This window comes from Schistocerca americana, chromosome 5 (genome assembly GCF_021461395.2).
Source record: "Schistocerca americana isolate TAMUIC-IGC-003095 chromosome 5, iqSchAmer2.1, whole genome shotgun sequence".
Classification (NCBI taxonomy): domain Eukaryota; kingdom Metazoa; phylum Arthropoda; class Insecta; order Orthoptera; family Acrididae; genus Schistocerca; species Schistocerca americana.
In genome coordinates, this window is record NC_060123.1 from 83,858,110 (window position 1) to 83,876,557 (window position 18,448).

Genomic DNA, 18,448 nt, shown 5'->3' on the forward strand with positions numbered 1-18,448 from the left:
TCTGTGAAATGAATGAATGTATGGTCATCTGCTAACCGCAGATAGTGAATGTGAATATATGATCATCTTTGAGTCGATCCTTTGGCCACCATTGGTGGGACCAAAGAGCTGAAATTTACCAGAGCTTTGAAATGTGGCTGACCAATACGATAGCAAGGTGCTTCCCCCACCTCGACAGAGATGGGAGAGAACCTCAGGAACGGCCATGTTTCAGCACTCTGCCGCTGGATCTTGTGCTGTTAAGACCTGTTTTAGTTGTGCTCCGTAATGATGAATAAGTGGAGACATTGTATGCATGTGGAATATTTAAGAGTAGTTTGAAATATTAATTTCTCTATTTCAGGAACTTTTGTGGGGAGAATTAAATGTCAGGCAGGTAATATTAATGGGATTGTAGGAATCTTCAGAAGTGACCAACGGTCACAATGAAACCACGTTAGCGTGTGTACAATAAGTTGAAATATTTAAGAAATAGCGTGTGTACCATAAGTTGAAATATTTAAGAAATGGCGTGTGCAGGACTTGAAATTAGAGACGAGTACTTCCACGTGGTGAGTACTGTGTGAGTCTCAATCTGTGTATGAGACAAAGGATAAAGAGAAATACTCGTCCATGGTATCAGTTGAGGACTCGCATGTGTGATGTTCTTAATATTAAATTGTGTGATATGATTCCGTGTGACGCTAGATTTAAACTCTGAGAGAGAATCAAGGTGAGTCGGCCGTCTATCCAGCAACGCCACTTGGCTTGCATTGCACAGGAAGACGTGCATATATCTCCAGAGTTCACAGTAGGAAAGTAGAATTGCAAAGTGGGGCAGTGTCGTGTGAAACTGGGATAAATATTAATTGAAGTGGGATAGCTGAAAGTGAAAATGTTGTAACCAATCTTTGTGTAGTATTTCATGTTGTAGTGTGATGTATGTCATGTAATTTGGGTATGTGTGGTTTGCATGGGAGAGTAGCGAGGTAGTTTCAAAAGATTAGTGGGTTATGCTTGTTCCTTCGGTACCGCTCGGTCTGGAGGAAAGTTTAGTGATGATGATTGTGAGAGTCGAAGTGTGAGGTATAATAAAAGATCCACCATCCTATCCAGAAAGTGCACTGTAGCGTTAAAAATAATTACGAGACCATAATATAGAGATTCACCATTGTAAAGCCATGCCCACTGGGCGGAATTTCTCATGTGCTATTGTTGTAGGTTGTAGAATTTGTGTGTTTAGCTTAGAGAAATTATTGGAATAAATAAGATAGTGAAAAGAAAAAGATTGGTAGACTATTCCTTCGAATTGTGTGTTGTCATAATGTCCCGAATTTATAATGTGTGCGCCATTCTTATTCAGTGCAGTGGCCACGTGCTGAAAAAAGCCGTTAAGTAAAAGACAAAAAAGAAAATGTGGTATTGCCAGTGCGTAGTGTACAGTCAGAGTTCTGTAGATTATTGATAGTCAGATGCGTGTTTCCGTTGCGTAGTAATCATATAGGAGGATAACTTGTAACTTAAATTGTGAGTACGAGAGTTCATGTTACTCAATAAAATTAAGAATGAATCCACTCGCTTGGCAGACCACTCATCTTGCAGGCCTGACTGCTTGATGCCACAGTATGAGCAAGGCATGTGGGTGCCTCTCATAATTTCGACCCTGCCAGGATATTATTTTCCAGGATTTTTTGCTGTTAGGGTTTGCTGTTAAGATTTTTTTTATGGAATGTATTGTGATAGCGCTAAGAAGTTAAATTTTTTCTGTTTGTAATTTCTTTCTGGATTGGTGAGGATCTTTTATTTTTTTATGTAATTAATTGCTATATCGTCCAAGGCTGGAAGATCGTTGCATAATTTTTTTTGCGTGATGTCCATGGTAACTAGGTCGCAGTCGAAAAGTGTAGCCACCATGGAGAATAGCGATTCTGGGGTGGACGTAGCAGTGCAGCAGGAAGTAGCTGTTGATCATGGGTTAATGAGCGGGGACAGCAAGCACTCAGAAAGGGTTGAATTGTTCACTGGACCGCTGCAAGGTGATCCTTTATGCGGCGGGCTTTGTCCACAAACGGGGGCTTTTCCCGACCACGCGGGCGAGCCGGGACTAGGTCAGGTATGCGGTGAAAGTGCAGCTACCCTTGGCGAAGCTACGGTTTCACAGGCGAACGAGGTGAGCGCGTCGAAAGTAGCAAATGACAATGTGCTACTGCAGTTTTTACAGAGGATGGATAGAGATAATAAGGAGAGAGATAGGGAGAATAAGGAGAGAGATAGGGAGAATAAGGAAAGATTTGAAGCAACTAAGGAAAGATTGGAAGCGATGGATAGAGATAATAAGGAAAGATTGGAAGCGATGGATAGGGAGACTAAGGAAAGATTGGAAGCGATGAACAGAGATAATAAGGAGAGAGGTAGGGAGACTAAGGAAAGATTGGAAGCAAATAAGGAAAGATTGGAGGCAATGGATAAGGGAAATAAAGAGGCAATGAGGAAGCTACACACAGTTATCGATGAGCATCTGTCCGCAGTTAATAATCGGTTAGATGAGGGGGAGAAGAATCTGGACGCAGTGAAGCAAGAATGTGATGCCGTGAAAGAAAAAGCCAATAATTTGGAGGTACGAATAAGTGCAATAGAGAGCGGTTTTACAGAACGTAGGGACGTGTTGCCAGATGAGCGAATCAAAGAGATAGTGGAGGACTTACTTGCAGATAAACAAGGGGCATTAGACAGCGTGGAAGCTCAAGTCACCCGGCAGGAAGTGGCACTAAATAAACACAGGGATGAAGTTGCGGAGGTAGTGGTCAGGATGAATACGATTAGCGCAGAGGTAGAAAAGATCGGTATAAGAGGCGAAACAGGCTCTGATAGTACGCAGCGAGAGGTTTATGCCGACCAGGAGAAGATACAATCACTATTACAGTTTAAAGAGGCACAATTAGAAACAAATAGGAAACATAGGGAAGAACTTGCACAGTTGCAATTAGCGTGTAGAAGCGAAGGTGAAACACCACCAGGTATATTGCAGAGGGAGAGTGAGATAAATTCAAAAAACCAAAATAGGCAGAAAGAGGAAGACGAACTCAGAGAGTTAGAAGAACGGTTGTGTCGGATAAAACAGGTGGCAAATTTGATGATGCCAAATTGTAACGAAGGTGGTATAAGAGATCCAGTGTCGTGCTATCAGGAAATGCTGAGACGAAATAGATATTTGGATGTGCCATACGAAACTGGGGAGCTCATTAGGATCTGTATAACGAAGTTGCCAGTGAGATTGCGCAGAGATATAGTGATAGCAGGCAGAGGCTTAGACGATTCCGCGTCGTTTCAGCACTTGTTACAGGAACTGAGTAATGAGAGCAACATTGTGAACGGCGACACTACTCATAGGTCAGACAGAGTCGAGGATAGGAACGGCAGAAACTATCAGAATAACAGGAGAGCATGGAATCAGAGGAATGACGGAAATGGAAGATGGCGAGGAAATAGGGGGCAGAATTCATGGGGATATCGACCAGCAAACCGGGAAAATAGAAGATGGGACAGAGATGGAAGAAGAAGGGAAAATCAAAATGATGGGCGAAGAGAGGATAGGCAGTCATTGGGTTCACGACAGGACAATCATTGTCACAATGACGGAGGGACACGAAGGTGACTACATGATAGGCGGGTACAAACCAGGACTATTAATGATGTAAATATTCGGTATATCGATTACGGAAAACTAAGGGAGAATCTGTTAGAGGAGGTAGGAGATGTGGGGAGTGAGGTCCACCCAATAATTAGCGTAGAAATAAATAATATAATCGTACCTTGTGTCATCGACACAGGCAGTGTAATGAGTGTTTTGAGGGAAGATGTGTTTAAGTGTTGTAGTCTTACAAAACCATGGCCAACGTTGCCATTGCAAAGGACAACAGTGAGAGGGGCAGTTACAGGAAAGGGAATTGAGGTGAAGTTACAAGCGCAGGTAGACTTTGTGTGCCAGGCGAAGAGGTTTAGTACAGTGTTCATGATTGTGTCATCTCTAACTGTTGAAGGGATATTAGGCGTTAATTTTTTGAACCAATATAAAGCAGTTGTTAACATGAGAAATGGTTCGATGGAGTTGAAACGAGATTCGGAGGAAATTACATTAAGATTCGACGATTGCTTATATGGTAAAGATAACGCACACTTAGCATTATGTCTGGCGGTAAAGTCCGGTAGACAGGCACAGAATACGGGGTTCGAACAAGAGAAGAAGGAAAGTCATAAATGTTTGGAGGAGGAGATCAGGGAGAAAATCTGGCATTTACGAGGGACCACGGTCTACGGGGAATTGCAGAAAATTTTATACGAGAATAGAAAGGTATTTAAACATGCTGCGGGTACAATAAGAAATTTTGTGTATAGATTCAAGGTCAAGTTTAGGGCCCAAGTGTACCCGATACCTGTTGTGTACAAAGAAACAGTGGAAGCTGAGATCGAAAGCATGCTACAACAAGGGATTATCGAACCATCATCCAGTCCGTACAACAGCCCTTTAGTTTGTGTTGAAAAAAAGGATGGGTCAATTAGATTAGTTATGGACGCAAGAAGGATTAATAAGATAATAGAGCCAGAGACAGATCGGCCGCTGACACTTGACGAATTGCTACAAAAGTTTCACGGGATCAGAGTTCTCAGCTCAGTTGATTTGAGAATGAGTTTTTGGCAGGTAGAGTTAGATAGGGGGTGTAGAAAATACACTGCTTTCTTGTGCTACGGGAAATCGTATCAATTCCGGAAATTACCTTTTGGGTTAAATGTATCATCCGCGGCATTTATCAGAGCGCTAAATACTGTCATTCCTAATGAAATAAAAGATAAGGTAACACAGTACGTGGATGATGTCCTGATAGCCGAAAGAAACTGGGAAGACCACAATAGAACGTTAGGCATATTGCTCGGTGCACTGGAGAGACATGGGGTGACCGTGAATTTGGGAAAGTCAGAATTTGGACGAAAAGAAATCGAGTTTCTAGGTCACATTGTGACACCAGAGGGAATAAGACCAAATCCAGACAAACTCGAAGCAATCAGAGATTTTCCGGTGCCAAGAACAAAACGTCAGCTACGGGGTTATTTAGGATTAATCAATTTTTACAGGAGGTTCATTAAGATTGGGGGTGCAGCGACACCCAGACTATGTCAGCTGACTGGAAAGAAAACGGTATGGAATTGGGACCCTGTCGCACAGGAAGAGTATGAGGCGTTAAAGAAGGCACTGCTATCGGCACCTCTTCTCGGGCATCCAGACCTAGGGAAAGAGTTTTGTATGGCCACGGACAGTTCCCGTAGTGGACTTGGGGTTACATTGTTCCAAGAGCAAGAGCAAGGAGGAGAAGTAATACAACAACCTATTGCATTCGCGAGCCGAGTGCTTAGCAAAGCTGAGAGAAATTACACGGTAACACAGCTTGAAGTTTTGGCAATAGTATGGGGTTTTAGTAAGTTTAGATACTATTTGTACGGGAGGCATACTAAAATCTATACTGACCACAAGTCACTACAGTTTCTGATGTCGGCCAAACTTAACCATAGACGACTCGCTAGGTGGGCACTCTATTTACAGGAGTTTCAGATTTCGGTCATGTATATTCCTGGGCCACAGAATATAGTGGCAGATGCGTTGTCAAGGAACCCAGTAGGTCATGGTCAATGCTTTGATGAGGAGGTAAACGAGAACAGATATGATATATTGTATATGCAGGGCGTGCCGTTCGAGAAATACATAGGGGCGGTACTCACAAATATCGCGAAAGAGCAGGATAAAAACGCGTCATGGAGAATGGTGAAGGACAGAGTTAGAGCGAGCTTAGATGCCAATATAGCGCGCTTTTATACAATTCAGAATGGGGTCCTTTTCTACCGTAGAAATCCGAACACACAGGACTGGGTGTTGTGTATACCAAATGAAATAGTCAACAAGTTGATCTGGTACACGCACCTAAGTTACGGGCATTACGGGGTAAGGAAATGCTGTAAGAAGTTAAGGGAATCAGTTTATTTCATTAGTATGGAGAGGAGGATCAAGAACGTGCTTGGTAGCTGCAAATTGTGCCAGAAGGCAAAATCGTTAACTATCTCATGCAAAGCACCGCTTTTTCCGATAGTGCCAGGTAGATTGAGGGAATTCGGAGCAACAGATTTGTTTGGCCCGCTACCTAAGTCAGTGCAAGGATATAGATATGTTTTAGTAGCAGTGGAATTGGTGTCAAAGTATGTGACTTTTACCGCATTGAAACGCGCGACGGGAAGGACAGTGGCAGCAGCGATCGTTAAAAACTTTTTGCGAGAAGTAGGAACTGTAGAAAAGTTCATAGCTGACAATGGACCGCAATATAGATCCAGACAATGGCTAACCACACTGAAGAGAAGAAGGATAAAACCGGTGTTCATATCCCGATGCCATGCTGCAAGTAACCCCAGTGAAAGAGTGGTAAAAGAACTGGGAAAATTGTGTAAGATCTATTGCCATAGGCAACACAGAAGTTGGAGTATTTTTCTCAAAGATTTTCAGGACATCCTCAATGAGCTACCACATGGAGCAACTGGTTTATCACCAATTACGGTACTAAAGAATGAACCACCACCAGATCGAGTCAGGGAGCTGGTAGATTTTCCGCGATCAGGAAAGCAGAGGCACACAGAAATTGTCAAGGTTGCGATACAGCATATTAAGAAAGCAGCTAAGGATAGGCAGGAGAAGCAGAAAGGAAAGATCCGTAAGATCGAATTGGCAGTAGGAGACAAGGTTCTAATTAAAACTCATCGATTATCAAAGAAGCACAGATTCCTAACTAGCAAATTCTTTACTGTGTATAGTGGACCATACAGAGTGAGGCGGATTGTCCATGAAAATGCTGTACTGACTGAGACGATCAAGGGAAAACAATCTCGTGGGCTTCATCACATTTCTAACATCAAATTATGGAAAAGTTAAGGATAGATCTAAAGTAGGCGATTTATGGTAGATAGTCAGTGTATTTATTTGTGGTGTGTAACGTTGTGCAGGGTCAAATCGAACATAAGAATTTTCAGGTGGGATGTCAGGAAGTATGACGGAATAGACTGGTTGAATAAGTCATGAACAGGAGTCGACAGAGTGGTGTATGTACGTATTTTTTGTCATACGAATAAGGATCAAGTAGAAACGACGTGATGATTAATGAGTGGATAAAGATGGTAGATAGAGAAGCGACGTGATAAATAGTAGTGGATAAAGGTGATATTTAAGGAGAGAAGCGACGTGAAGCAGTGTGATTAATAAATAGAGATTCGACGTGATGAAACAGTGGTAAATAAAGGTAAGTAGAATTAATAATGTGGAGATGTCTTAGATGTATGTTACAGAGAGGCCTGTGTATGCTGCAATAGAGATTGATGCCAATGGCGAAGGAAGACCAAGAAATGATGGAGTAATGGACGGACGGAGAGCCGAAATACGAATGAAGAGATGAGGACAACTGCACAATGTGAAAGGACATAAAGGGAGTATGAGATCCAGATGGTGAACGTTGTGGAATACTGACGTAAGATGTAATATAAGTGTAGATCTAATTCTTAGCATAACATTTGCGATTTGGCAAAAAAATAATATTTGTTGTTGTTGTTGTTGAAGCCTGGTACCAGTATGACTAATCAAAACGGTACCAAGAATGTGTACAGTTACTTTGCAGGTTGAATAATTTGTGTATTTTTGTTCTTAGATGAAATGTCGCAATTCTAAAGTGATATTTAGCAGGAGGAATAGTCGGTAAAGCGGATGCAGAGGTAAGCCGATGGAGAGAGGTGCCAAAGTGAAAGGACGAACTCGGAGACTGGAATGCTATCTCCGAAATAGCTTCATATGTTATGTGGATGAGTATAAGGGAGCAAAGGTATGGTATGTTGTCGTGAGTGTGGTGGTGTTAAGGTTAGCTGACTTCTAGACCTATTCTGTTAGTGTATTAATGGGTTGAATGAGAAGGAAAATGTGATGTCTGGTGAGTGAGAGTCGTAGAGTAGTGTGATCAAAGCGCACACTCCTGTAAAGGGGATGCTACCGATGCATAACTAAAACATTATTGTGCTTTATTGTTTGATTTGGAGCAACCTCGATGTCAGATCAGGATCTGACATGTGGATGGTACATACGTGTCCTAGAAATGTTGTTATATATAATAAAATGTAAAATGTATAAAGAGATGCTAATTTCAGTCTCTCACAAGCACAAAGGTGCATTGTATGTTGTAGATTTAGAGTCACCAGTTTCTAAAATGTTTACTGTGTTAGGATGTTAAAGTAGTTTACTATTTAATAACATGTGGTAGGTAATTGAGAGCTGTGTAGATTATTTCTTTTTTTTTTTTTTGTTAGAACACTTTCAAGGGGTATTAATTTCAATCTGTCACAAGCACAAAGGTTCATTGCATATTGTAGTTTTAGAGTCAACAGTTTCTAATATTTTCACTGTGATAGGATGTTAGAGTAGTCTACTATTTTATATTGTAATTATGAGTTGTATAGATTGTTTATTATTCCTTTTTTTTTTTACACATTCATGTTTTGTATGAGGGACGACAGGTACAATCAATAGCGCAAGTGTGGGCTGTATATAGAAAAGGGATAAATGTTGATGTATGTGTAGAAAACTAGGGTGTATAGTTTTATGTTTTTTAGAACAAAGATTCTGTTATTACCAATGTATCTAATAGATCACACATGTAATCAATGAGTATTTAAATACACTCCCGGAAATTGAAATAAGAACACCGTGAATTCATTGTCCCAGGAAGGGGAAACTTTATTGACACATTCCTGGGGTCAGATACATCACATGATCACACTGACAGAACCACAGGCACATAGACACAGGCAACAGAGCATGCACAATGTCGGCACTAGTACAGTGTATATCCACCTTTCCCAGCAATGCAGGCTGCTATTCTCCCATGGAGACGATCGTAGAGATGCTGGATGTAGTCCTGTGGAACGGCTTGCCATGCCATTTCCACCTGGCACCTCAGTTGGACCAGCGTTCGTGCTGGACGAGCAGACCGCGTGAGACGACGCTTCATCCAGTCCCAAACATGCTCAATGGGGGACAGATCCGGAGATCTTGCTGGCCAGGGTAGTTGACTTACACCTTCTAGAGCACGTTGGGTGGCACGGGATACATGCGGACGTGCATTGTCCTGTTGGAACAGCAAGTTCCCTTGCCGGTCTAGGAATGGTAGAACGATGGGTTCCATGACGGTTTGGATGTACCGTGCACTATTCAGTGTCCCCTCGACGATCACCAGTGGTGTACGGCCAGTGTAGGAGATCGCTCCCCACACCATGATGCTGGGTGTTGGCCCTGTGTGCCTCGGTCGTATGCAGTCCTGATTGTGGCGCTCACCTGCACGGCGCCAAACACGCATACGACCATCATTGGCATTAAGGCAGAAGCGACTCTCATCGCTGAAGACGACACGTCTCCATTCGTCCCTCCATTCACGCCTGTCGCGACACCACTAGAGGCGGGCTGCACGATGTTGGGGCGTGAGCGGAAGACGGCCTAACGGTGTGCGGGACCGTAGCCCAGCTTCATGGAGACGGTTGCGAATGGTCCTCGCCGATACCCCAGGAGCAACAGTGTCCCTAATTTGCTGGGAAGTGGCGGTGCGGTCCCCTACGGCACTGCGTAGGATCCTACGGTCTTGGCGTGCATCCGTGCGTCGCTGCGGTCCGGTCCCAGGTCGATGGGCACGTGCACCTTCCGCCGACCACTGGCGACAACATCGATGTACTGTGGAGACCTCACGGCCCACGTGTTGAGCAATTCGGCGGTACGTCCACCCGGCCTCCCGCATGCCCACTATACGCCCTCGCTCAAAGTCCGTCAACTGCACATACGGTTCACATCCACGCTGTCGCGGCATGCTACCAGTGTTAAAGACTGCGATGGAGCTCCGTATGCCACGGCAAACTGGCTGACACTGACGGCGGCGGTGCACAAATGCTGCGCAGCTAGCGCCATTCGACGGCCAACACCGCGGTTCCTGGTGTGTCCGCTGTGCCGTGCGTGTGATCATTGCTTCTACAGCCCTCTAGCAGTGTCCGGAGCAAGTATGGTGGGTCTGACACACCGGTGTCAATGTGTTCCTTTTTCCATTTCCAGGAGTGTATATCCTTTTGTCTGGAATGTTGCGAGATGCACGGAACGGTCTGACTGATTGGGTGTCGTAACGCCCATACCGCTAGCGGGCCGAGCTGACGTAGCCGACGGGCGACAGAGCCGCGGCACTCCCCACTCCACTGCCGGACGGGGTACATTCCACGCGCCCGCTACAGCAGGTCAACGGCCTGGGGCGACACGCACATACCACTGGCCATTCATAAGTTCCGCCACCCTTACGACTGGGGAAAGTATCCCGCAGAGGCAACAGCGGGTGGTTTCTTCTGCTCAACTGCGCGCGCAGCGGCGCCACGGCAGAAAGGACGACGCGCGGCAGAGCCCGGCGGGCATTTGTTACCAGCAACTATTAACTAGTACTGGACTGTGGAGCCGTGAAGCAAGATGACTGCGACTTTGCATAAGGTGGAAAGTGAAGGACTCGTGTTTCCACGTTGTGAGTGGGGAAAAAGATTTTGTCCTTAGCAGACAGGACGATTGTTTTGTTTTGTCTTGACCACTGAATGGTGGGATCCATAAACTTTTGGCAGTGACTTGTTAAGTGTGCTTTGTGAATTGCATGTGGGACGCTTGGTATTCTTGAAGAGGACAGTTGTCGTTTGGTGACTAGTTATTGTATGAACGCAAGAAACTAGAGTGGGACATTGACATTTGCGTCTGTAGTAGGAGACATTTCTTTAATTGGTCAAGGAATAAGTGCTGTTTGTTGGAACTTACGACTTTTAATTACACCATGAACTGAAAGGACAGAACCGTGGGTAATAGTAGTTGTAGGGCCATTTCTGGACGACCAGATTCGTGTGGATGGTACGCTGAGAGTGACTTATGACATTTGTGTTTAGTGTGAGATACAGTTTACTGTTCAGTGCGTGTTCAAAAATGCCGATTTGAGTGACTTAAAGACTTTCGTCCGGGAAACCATGGGAGAGCTTTGACACCGAGACAGTGTTTCTAGACCCCGAGAAAATCACAGAATGAAAAGATTCCGTGTGAATCGCAAGATAGGGAATAATGTATTTGTACTTGTAATTGTGTAAAATTTTTTTTATATGTTTCATTCCTGAAGGGACAGCAAGTGTAATTGTATTTCATTAACATTTGTGTTTAGAATAGTTAGTGTTTTTTTGTTTGTTTGTTCTGGGTTATCAAGTTCACGTAGCATGTTTATTAGAATATTTGGTACAATGATGCTTTAATTATTAGCCAGTGGCGTAATAGTAACGTAGCGGCTCTTGTAGCATTGATCAGTAAGGTTGTCACAGGGGAGAAGAGTTTGCATTGCACAACAAATATCGGAATTAATTGATGCATTTTGATGTCGTGGACAGTAATGATCTTGTTGGCGTGTTGACTGAAGCCACTTATTTTATTATCACAGTTGTGCTACTCCAGGCGTCATGGTGTAGGAAGGCAATAGGTATGACTTTAGGTCGTGGCTGATAAGGACTGAGGGAACTCTGCTGGCACAACGGTACTTGACGGACATCCTGAGTACTCATGTGTTACCTCCCATGCGACAGTACCTGATGCACTTTTTCAACACGACAATGCTCATCCACATATGCCACATGTCTGTATGAACTGTTCGTGTGATGCTGAGGTACTCTGGAAGCCAGCGAGATCCCCAGATGCGTCCCCGGTAGAATATGTGTGGAGCCAGTTCAGACGTCAACTCTGTCCGTGTACAAGAAGTTTCCGAGATAACGAGGACCACTTACAACAATTGTGGGCCAACTTGTTTAGGACACGGTAAAACTGCCTTATGACACCCTTCCCAAATGAATCGGTGCATGAGTCCTGGCCAAAAGGGATACAAAGTTTTACTAGTAAGTGTTCTTATACTGTGAAGTGAACCGTCAATTATGGCGGTTCACAAACAGCAACTCAAGTGCACATGTTATTCCAAAACGTTATCGTGGAAGTAGGGGCCATGAGGTGCAGGTGAAATAACACACACTGCTAAAGATTCCCTTTTATCTTAAAACTTTCTCAATAATAAATTTTTAAGTCTAGCATTTCTTAAAAAAATAATTATGAAAACAATTTCAAATAGCTTGACAATTTTCAGTATGAAAAGGAGATTACCAGGTATGACATTAACAACTTGCCAATAATGAGATTTTAACTTGATATATATATATATATGACTACAGTAAAAAACTCTTTTAAAAATATCTCTATGTAAAGGATATGGCAAAGTTTGACGTTAACAATAAGAAATTGTTATATCAATAAGGGAACAATTCCAAAAAACTTTAAGTAGCTAGCTTGTACTAAACAAAAATAGTTGTCTCTCGCCAGTTACATAACTTATATTTGTTACAAGATAAATGTTAACAAGCCAGCACACAAACCTTCACATTAAAGGCAGTACCCAAAAAAAAGTTTCTTAGCTTGGTGAGGGAGTCACACATGTAAAGGGCCCCAAATCACAATAGGCGGAATAGTTACTGGTCGTCTACAGGGCTATAGCAGATCAGCCCCAAAACTTCCATAACAAGCTGCCACCTCCCCGAGTTACTCAAAACCAGAGGGTGTAGCAAGGGCAGTGCCTGCACAGACTCTGAACCACAGAGACCCGTGACACCGACCCTAAATCACCCAATCGAGGTGTGAATGAAAGCGGCCCGACCAAGAAGCAATTACTACATTCCCGCGGGCAGGCAAACTAAAACTGTGGTGGGACGAACCCAACAAAACCACTGGTGAAGAAACTGATACACTTCGCTAGAACTTGAAAACCGTCTCTTATACATACATAGATATATAACTAACTCTGTTACATAAAAACAGTACTGAACTTCTCACACTCCACCCCAGCGCCGGAAACACGTTGCACTTCCAAATGCTCGTCAGAGCCAACCGCTGCCAGTGGTTTCAATGGTCGATAAGAAGACCTACAGTCCCACGCGCTGATCTCCTGCACCATGGCTTCTAAGCTTCATAAGCCACGTACATGCGGGTAAGGCAGACTTAGCCCCAGACAGCCAAGAAGTCGGGCAAGGCACGTGAAAAACAGTTGATGACCCCCAACAACAGGACCCTGCTCGCGCCACCTCTCTCGGCCACAGCCCAGTCCGCCCTCCCCAATCGTCACGCGACCGTACACTTGCTCCACCTCCCGCCAGGGTGCCTATTCTGTATCTTTCCGCCATTATGCTGATCGTATCGGAACTCAAGAGCACCGAACGGTCTAGTACTCGAATTAGAGCCCCTGCATTATTCAGTATGCACTTCGGAAGCGATTCCGTTCGGGTGTAGAGCACAGAAGCGGCCGCACATCCGCGCATGCGCACTGCAGCGCGCACAGCGCCACGAACACAAAGCGGCCAGCAGACGACACAGGCGCGCTATTCTTCCAAGTACCGAAAATTGCGTTTACGTTGCCATAACGCATGGCGCCGCATTCCATCGAGCTGACGTGCCCGCCTTCATCGCTCTTGCCTCCCCCTTAACAGTATCAGGCGCAGTATATCCATTTCCATGATTCTCAGCTGAAATGCATAGAAATTTTAACAGTTTCCCTGACCGCATGTTTCCATGCATGCATAATAACGATAGCGTATTTGACTGTATTCTGCAGATTGTCGTAAATGCCGCATTATGTCATCTTGTTCTCATTCACACTGACATCGTGTTTTGGATTTCAAGTTTCGGAAAATGAGTTAGGAATAGTGTGTAGTACCATATTGTACTGATACATCTATAAAAACACCCGAAAAATTGATTCTGAAAGTTTCAAAGAATAAGAAGGTAAATAACTCGCTCCTAGAGATCCAAATGATTAAGTAGCCCACTTCTCTATAAGATACGTCAACGATGTGGGTCTTAAAAAAAATTGAAAAAACGCATTTTCGAGAGCTGCTGCAGTTCGTCGAAGTTTATAGCATGCATCTCATGAATGAAAATGTTTCGTATATGGTGCCACAGTCTAAAAATATTACAGCAGAGATCTTTCATCTCTGTCTACTGTTGTTGAGGATTCGATCGCAGACAAATTCTTGTGACAAGCAAAATTATGAAAATGACTGCTGCTAGTTACATTCCCAGTAATGTAAGTTGTGCTCTTAGATTCCTGTCTAACCGCATTCTCGGAAATCGCTTCATATTCGGATAAAAAGGTGAATTATTTCTGACAAGAGAAAATATAAAGGTCTCTGCCGGTTGTTTCACTCACAGAAATTTCATCTCCACCAATTTCATATTTCGTTTTTTAAACACACAGAAATCACGAAATCATTACTGAGGAAGTGCGCTCTTACATGTCAGTAATAACGATTATTGCAGAAAAATCTTAACTTACACGAATAACGATGTCTCAGAACGTGTTGCATATATGAAGAGGAAAAATTTTTTTTTGCACCTATCTGGGCGTGAACTCGTCTCCTTTCCCCTTACATTCCCACACGCAAACCACTTGGCCAAGCCAAACAACAGAAACGTAGTGCTCAATTCTTGTTCTATTGCGTAGAGGAACGTTCCCAAACGGTGCTGCGTAAGTCATAAATGCGTGATTGTTTGGTAGGTTTCCGATATCAGGTTTCACGTAATTGCTTTCCATTATTACTTGAAAGTTGTAAACACGTTTCGATAATTACTAACTAAACCGTTTGTGGGAAAAAGTACACAAAGTCACTAGTAACGTCATTTTCACTCTCATGTAAAATACGTAAGCAGAGCCGATGTCTTGAGATTTAATGATCTTTAAACTCTCATTTGCATAAAAAACACGTATTTCGAGAGAATATTGACCGAAAACTTTTTTTTTTTTTGTGTGTGTGTGAAATCTTATGGGACTTAACTGCTAAAGTCATCAGCCCCTAAGCTTACACACTACTTAACCTAAATTATCCTACGGACAAACACACACACCCATGCCCGAGGGAGGATTCGAACCTCCGCCGGGACCAGCCGCACAGTCCATGACTGCAGCGCCTAGACCGCGCGGCTATTCCCGCGCGGCTTGACCGAAAACGTTATTTTTTTAATTTAATCATTCACAGTAACAACCTAACCTAACAATATTTCTAACAAAGGAAAGTAGTCTATTATGAACTTACTTTCCAACTGGATGCGTCCTCTAGTGATTCTTTAGTAACACAATCACTAAATCCAAAGCTAAAACAGCTAAATGTGCTCAAAATAACAAATTATAGGTGTACATAAACCAGAGCTCACCGATCGACAGGGCCACACCGAAATTCAAAACCTCTCTGTACAACTGTCATAAAATCGGTGGGAGAACCGTTCGGTAACAGGTCTCAGAAGCTTACTGGACAGGATATTTGAATAAAGAACCGAAAATGACGTCACTACCGAGACTAACCTACTACACCGATCGGTATTAACGGTACAGAATAGTGCCCCAGAGGGCGACAGCGATCCCAACAGCGCGCCAAACCGAAAGCCCCACCGCAAACACTGGACGCGAAGCGAAAGCACTCTGCCTGGCACGATATTCGAAGAGGCGGACACTACTACGGCTCACGAAGTCCTTTGAATTTGACTGGACTTTGTAATCAGCGAAATAACATCATATACCTTCTCAACTCATAAAGTTTCTTTTGCTCCTCCTTTTATGAGGGGTTCACTTGTTTTGTCAGGGAATGTACGTTTGCAGTGAGAATTGGCCACTGTCCGTGAACAGCTGGAGGCTGCGTTGCTTATCGTTGGCACAATGAGCTGTGATGGCGCTGGGTGAGCTGAGGCGAATGCTTTGGTACCCCTGGAGCCTATAGTGTCTAGGTTTCCGTGCTGCCGTTGCGCCCCCCCCCCCCCCCCTTTCCCCCTCGATTCGCACGTTCCGGCCGGTTGACAGTTCGGAATAAGGGATCTTCCTGAGAGGCCCAGACAAGTGCATAGGGAGGGGCTGATTGCCATTTGGAATTCCACTGTCAGGTGGTTAATGGAGCCCATCGGTAAAATAGCTGGGGGGGGGGGGGGGGGGGGGCTGGGAAGGAAAGCCAGTATCCACACTGTATACCTGCTGAGGAAATCTCGTCCGAGATGTGCAGGAGGCTCTGCCGTCAGTGATTGAGCACACTGGGTACACCCAGCTACAAATCGTGGCTCATTCAGGCACGAATGATGCTTACCACCTGGATTCAAAAGCTATATTCGTTTCCTAAAGGTGGCTAGCGGATTAAGCGAAGAAATCTAACCTCTCCTATGGGCTGGAGGCAGAGCTATTGTTCTGCAGCGTCGTTCCCAGCCGATCATTGTCCTCTGCTCCGAAGCACTGTGGATGCTGTAAACCAGAGACTCAGACGATTCTACGTCGGTATCTGATGTGAATTTTTCGACCTCCACTATCGGGTGGAGAATTGCAGGGTACCGTTTAATAGATGAGGCGTGCGCTACAGGCAGAAAGCGGTAACTAGGGCAGCAAAGTACATACGGTATGAACTTGTGCGATTTTTAGGTTAGGGAAATCTCTCCACAGGCCTAATAGGATGTCCAGGAGTCCATGCAGACTGGCATTCAGCATAGCAGCTCGGAGAAAGGAAGTTTTGATACACTATCCGTTAACTGCCGAAACTAATCTCGCTTATAAACAATAACAATGCCCGCAAAGCACTGGGACAGAAAGATGGATGAAACCAGAGGTTCGTAGCAATGAAATTCTAAGTCCCGATTGGAACGCTTATCGCAAGGATAAGTTGAAGGCTGGTAGTAGAGGCGTGTTTAACGAATGAAAAACACAATTAGTACAGACTCAGAACGCGAAACAATTTAGGAGGTAAGTGTTAAGATTGCATTAAACATAGTCACCCGATGCTTTTATAGGCATCGTGCCTCAGTAACAATAGCGGCAGAACAGTTGAGGGGAAACTTGGAGAATATTTCGAGTAAATTGCCTGGTCATATTCTAGTTTTAGGTGGAGGTTTTAACTCACAGCTATAGACTGGGAAGACTCAAGTAATATAAGACAACACCTTAGACCTTCTGGTGGCAGAAAAACCCGAACTTTACGACTCGATTATCCTAGAACAGGAAATCAGTGATCGTAAGGCCGTTACAGCACCACTGAAGGCGACTGTAAATGGGAATGCAAAGAAAGCCAGGGAAATCTTCCTGTTCAGAGACAACAGAAAGATAACCGAAATTTTCATCTCCAGCACTGAAAATGTTGGGCATAAATGGACAAAGTTCAAGAGCACCGTGAAGGACGCTTTAGAAAAATATGTCTCCAGCAAATTTGTGAGCGATGGAAAAGACTCACTGTGTTTCGAAACCGTGTCAGGAAGCTGCTACGAAAGCGAAGAGAGCTTCACTGCAAATTCAAACGTAACCAGAGCCTCACAGATAATCAGAAACTAAACTAAAGTAAGCCAAGTTGAGAGTAAGGAGGATTACCCGTCAAGCGTTCAACAAATACGTAAACAAAAGTCTATCTACCAACTCGACAGAAAATAAAAAGTTCTGGTCTTCTGTTAAATCAGTAACTGAATCGAAGACATCTGCCCATACACTCTGTGACCATACCGGAACTGAAACGGGTAATGACACAGGGTAGGCCGCAATACTAAACGTCTTTTTACAAAACTGTTTCACAGAGAAAGATCACAGTGTAGCTCCTCCCTAAAATCGGCGCACGAACAACACAATGACAGATATGCAAATAAGTGGCCAACGGATAAAGAAACACATGCAATTGTTCAACATAGGAAAGGCAATTGGACCTGACGGGATACCAGTTCGATTCTACACAGAATATGCGAAAGAGCTTGCCTCTCTTCTAGCAGAAGTGTCCGTAGATCTCTTGAGGAGGGCAGCGCTTCCAAGAACTGAAAAAAAAACATTCCTTTCTTCAAAAAGGGTCGTCGAGCAGACGCACAAAACTAAAGACGCATTTCTCTGACGTCCGTCCGTTGTAGAATTTAGGTACATGATTTATGCTCTCGTATTATGACATTTCTGGAGTCCAAAAACCTCCTCTATATAAACCAAAATGTTTCACAAAAATAACAATCACGTGAAACCCAGCTGGCTCTGTTCGTCCACGAGACACAGAAAGCAGTTCTTCTGACTGGTTTGATGCCCGCCACGAATTCCCAATTCCTTTCCTGTGCTAACCTCTTCATCTCAGAGTAGCACTTGCAACCTACGTCCTCAATTATTTGCTGGATATATTCCAATCTCTGTCTTCCTCTACAGTTTTTGCCCTCAAGAGCTCCCGCTAGTACCATGGAATTTATTCCCTCATGTCCTATCACCCTGTCCATTCTCCTTGTCAGTGTTTTCCACATACTACTTTCCTCTCCGATTCTGCACAGAACCTCGTC